Below are 4,624 nucleotides of genomic sequence, written 5' to 3'. Positions count from 1 at the left end.
GGCTTAATCTTTGAGACAAGCATATGACTACTGGCAGGATCAACCAGGTAGCATCCCTAATTGACATAACCCGCCCGCTGGTACGAGCCAACACGGGACAGGCAAGTCTTTCAAGGTGATGCGCCACTCTTTGACAAACCCTCCTGATCCCAATGGCAAAGCCGATTCAGGCAAGACAGTAGGTCATGTTAACTTTGACAAACCCTCCTGATGGCAAAGCCAAATCAGGCAAGACAGTAGGCATTGTTAACTTTGACAAACCCTCCCGATGGCAAGGCCAATTCAGGCAAAACAGTAGGCATTGTTAACTTTGACAAACCCTCCCGATGGCAAGGCCAAAACAGGCAAGACAGTAAGCATTGTTAACTTTGACAAACCCTCCTGATGGCAAGGCCAATTCAGGCAAGACAGTATGCATTGTTAACTTTGACAAACCCTCCCTATGGCAAAGCCGTTTCAGGCAAGACAGTAAGCATTGTTAACTTTGACAAACCCTCCCGATGGCAAAGCCGTTTCAGGCAAGACAGTAAGCATTGTTAACTTTGACAAACCCTCCCGATGGCAGGGCCAAACAGGCAAGACAGTAAGCATTGTTAACTTTGACAAACCCTCCCGATGGCAAGGCCAAACCAGGCAAGACAGCAAGTCATGTTAAGAGAGGCACAAACGCTAAATGAGGGCAAAACAAGGATCCCATGAGACCCCATGCCCACATCGTTTTCCATATCCAGGATACCAAGCAACGCTCAATGGGCCACAACATCAACGCAAGCATAATGTTGTGGATCAAAGAGACCGCCTTGTGGTTCATCCGATGCCACAAAAATGGCACGAGACGAAATCAACTGTAATCAACCAAGACAATACCAACGCTTAGGTACGCAACACAGAAACCCACAATTTGGCCAGGCAATAGATGCCCAAACAAACAACTGAAGAGGTATGCCGGGTGGAAGTTGTTGCACAAGCAAAGAGCCAACCACCCGTAACAAACCAAACACAACTCATGCACCTTTACGATGGACATTCCCAAGAACCGCTCAACTAGTGTCAACCCACAAGGCACAAAGGCATTGTGAACAGCCAAAAGCCATGGCAATCCCCAGAAAGCACCGGGCGATGCGAATACCCCCCAACCCCCCGCCCCCCACCCAAGCCGTTCTAGACATTCATCAAGATCGAACGAAACGAAATTATCCCACTTGTGGCAACAACAACGCTGTAAAAAACAGCAGGCAACGATCCACAATAACCATGACTAGGACAGGCCAAAGCATTGTTTTCATCAGGGAGGTGACCTCAACCTGAATAATGCTATTCTTGGGCCTGGGAGGTGCCCTCAACCGACAGGCGCCCACTAATCTTCCAGCTCTCGACCAGACTTCCCACGACTACCGTATGACGACCCCCCCGGGGGAACTAGCCATTCCGGGCAAGGCGGTCAACGTACAAGAGGCCCCCCGGACAAATCAGTTGGGGATCCATCAATCAGGAATCCAACATCCTAGCCATCGCCTCAAATACACCTCGGCAGCCGCTTCTCGAAACCAAACCAGGAAAGCCAAGAATCAAGCCTTGGACGAGTAAAGCAACCCAGCACCCCAGCCACGCTTCGTTTGGATAAAAGGGACGTGTCGTTGCACCACAAAATTTCGTAAACCCACCATCGACCTTAAATCATGCCTAGAACGGACGAGCAAGCATGTCATGGCAGCCCACAGCCATGACAAGGGGGCAACCTTCCCTAAGGCATGCTTGCTCTCAACCCACTCCCCCCTATATATACATTCTGAACATTTAGCAAAGTGACAGGAACAGACATTAAATTTTTGAGGAATCATAATTTTTGAAGGCACCCATATGCTAGCCTTGGCCGAGTTTTGCATGCCTTGGCATGCCTTTGGCCGTGCCTTGGCCGAGTTTTGCATGCCTTGGCCGTGCCTTGGCCGAGTTTTGCATGCCTTGGCCGAGTTTTGCATGCCTTTGGCTTGCCTTGGCCTGGCCATGGGCGTGCCTGGGCATGCCTTTGGCTTGCCCACGGGCGTGCCTTGGCATGCCTTTGGCTTGCCCATGGGCGCCTTGGCATGTCTTGGCCTGGCCATGGGCGTGCCTTGGCATGCCTTTGGCTTGCCCATGGGCGCCTTGGCATGCCTTGGACGTGCCTTTGGCTTGCCTTGGGATGCCTTAGGCTTGCCCATGGGCGCCTTGGCATGCCTTAGGCTTGCCTTTGGCTTGCCTTGGCTTGCCTTGGCCGTGCCTAGGCCGAGCCTTGCATGCCCAAGACGTGCCTTTGGCTTGCCCATGGGCGCCTTGGCATGCCTTGGCCTGGCCATGGGCGTGCCTTGGCATGCCTTTGGCTTGCCCATGGGCGCCTTGGTATGCCTTGAACGTGCCTTTGGCCTGCCTTGGCATGCCTTTGGCTTGCCTTGGCCTGGCCATGTGCGTGCCAGGGCATGCCTTGGCCGAGCCTTGCATGCCCAAGACGTGCCTTTGGCTTGCCTTGGCATGCCTTTGGCTTGCCTTGGCCGTGCCTAGGCATGCCTTTGGCTTGCCCATGGGCGCATTGGCATGCCTTGGCCGTGCCTTTTGCTTGCCCATGGGCGCCTTGGCATGCCTTGGCCTGGCCATGGGCGTGCCTAGGCATGCCTTTGGCTTGCCTTGGCCGAGCTTTGGCATGCCTTGGACGTGCCTTGGCCTGGCCATGGGCGCCTTGGCATGCCGTTGGCTTGCCCATGGGCGTGCCTTGGCATGCCTTTGGCTTGCCCATGGGCGCCTTGGCATGCCTTGGGCTGGCCATGGGCGTGCCTTGGCAAGCCTTGGCCTGACCATGGGCGTGCCTTGGCATGCCCTAGACGTGCCTTTGGCTTGCCTTGGCATGCCTTTGGCTTGCCTTGGCCGTGCCTTTGGCTTGCTTTGGCCGTGCCTAGGCATGCCTTTGGCTTGCCCATGGGCGCCTTGGCATGCCTTGGCCTGGCCATGGGCGTGCAACTTTGGGGCAGTATACTCGGGTCGTTGTGCAAGAAACCAAGTCGTTGGGCAAGCTTCGTATGCAACATGGGGGAGGGGCTTTGGTTTCTCATACGTTGAACCTCCATATTTTAGCTTGGTAGCCAACTTTGCCCAGGCATGGGCGCTCAACACCCACCCCTTCCCTATATATGCATTCTGAACAATTAGCATAGTGACAGGAACAGATATTAAATTTTTGAGGAATCATAATTTTTGAAAACCCTACCAAACGAGGTCGGATTGACACGAAATTTGGCGTGGGGCATCGGGACATTGAAATATGAGTTTCCCAAAAAAAAAATTTTGGTTTTCGGGTCGGGACGGGCCGCTTGGTGGGCCCGGTTGGTCCGTAAGGCCTTTGGTGGGGGCAAGGTGTCCAAACGGGGTTGGATCGACACGAGGCTCTGTGAGGGTACTCGTGACCATGAGATATGACTGTCCAAGAGAAATGAACCCCCTTTCGTGTCGTGAAGGGCCCGCGGGCCGGGCTTGGTGGGCCCGTGGGCCTGTTTTGGGCAACTCCGCTTTAATGACACGAGGCGTTGCGTCCGGGACATGAGAGGAAACTTTATGAGCGGTTTATGGGGTCGGGGTTGGTAACCTCATGTTTTCGGGTCAACACGTTGACCGTGTCGTGCTCGGGCCCTCGACGTCACCACAAGTTTCACGAAAATGGGACTTGTAGCGGGGAAGCATTATCATGGGTATAGGTGGTGTGTTATGGAATCGTTAGTCGGTCACGATCGTTAGTCAGTCATGTGTTTAAAACGTAGATCCGTGTCGTGCTCGGACCCGAATGCGGACCGGGCTCGCTCGACATCAACGTTCCAGGTTTTTTTACAGAATGGGTCGACGTTAACGGGTATGGAATCATGACATCATGTCTTCGGGTTAACCCGAAGCCGATGGACCGTAACAGGTTTGTCGAACAGCGTGCTAACCTTACCGGGCAGCGGGCCAGGTTTGCCGGGCAACGTGGATAATTTACCGGGCAACGCCGACATTTTATCGGGTAACGTGCTAACCTTACCGGGCAACGTGCCCAGGTTACCGGCAACGTGCCGTGCATTTATCGGGTAACGTGCCAGGTTTACCGGCCAGCTTTGGTTTTGCAAGTCATTGTGGCCAGGTTATCGGGCGACGTGACTTGCGAACATGAGAGGAAACTTTATGACCAGCTTATCGGGTAAAGTGCCAGGATTACAGGCCAGTTTGCTAAATGTCATGTGGTGATTGTATAAAACAATATAATCATGGTGGATATACACATTCATAGCATTGCAGCTACTTGTGCCTCGTATCCACAGAACTTCACAGTTAAGCGTGCTTCGTCTAGAGTAGTACTAGGATGGGTGACCCCACTGGGAAGTCTTGATTCTTTTATTTTTTTACCTTTTGGGAAATGTATAAATGAATAAGCTAATGCTTCTATTTCGGTTGCGATCATACCAGCACTAATGCACCGGATCCCATCAGAACTCCGCAGTTAAGCGTGCTTGGGCGAGAGTAGTACTAGGATGGGTGACCCCCTGGGAAGTCCTCGTGTTGCAACCCTTTTTTTGATACTTTTATGTTTTTGTGCATGACTTGGTGCCATGTTTGGGTTGAGTTGTTT

At 52.8% G+C, this 4,624-nt stretch overlaps 1 non-coding gene across 1 annotated transcript; it reads left to right on the top strand.

The window, feature by feature from the left end:
• The first annotated feature begins 4,444 nt into the window (after positions 1-4,444).
• On the top strand, positions 4,445-4,563 carry LOC143604426 (5S ribosomal RNA). The gene has a single exon (XR_013148294.1). It is a non-coding gene; the product is annotated as a 5S ribosomal RNA (ribosomal RNA).
• Positions 4,564-4,624: the final 61 nt, after the last annotated feature.

This window comes from Bidens hawaiensis, unplaced genomic scaffold, assembly GCF_021521415.1.
Source record: "Bidens hawaiensis isolate Kalapana, Puna unplaced genomic scaffold, B.hawaiensis_p1.1 tig00065087_1, whole genome shotgun sequence".
In the NCBI taxonomy this organism is placed as follows: Eukaryota; Viridiplantae; Streptophyta; class Magnoliopsida; order Asterales; family Asteraceae; genus Bidens; species Bidens hawaiensis.
This window is presented reverse-complemented; position numbering and strand designations above follow the sequence as displayed.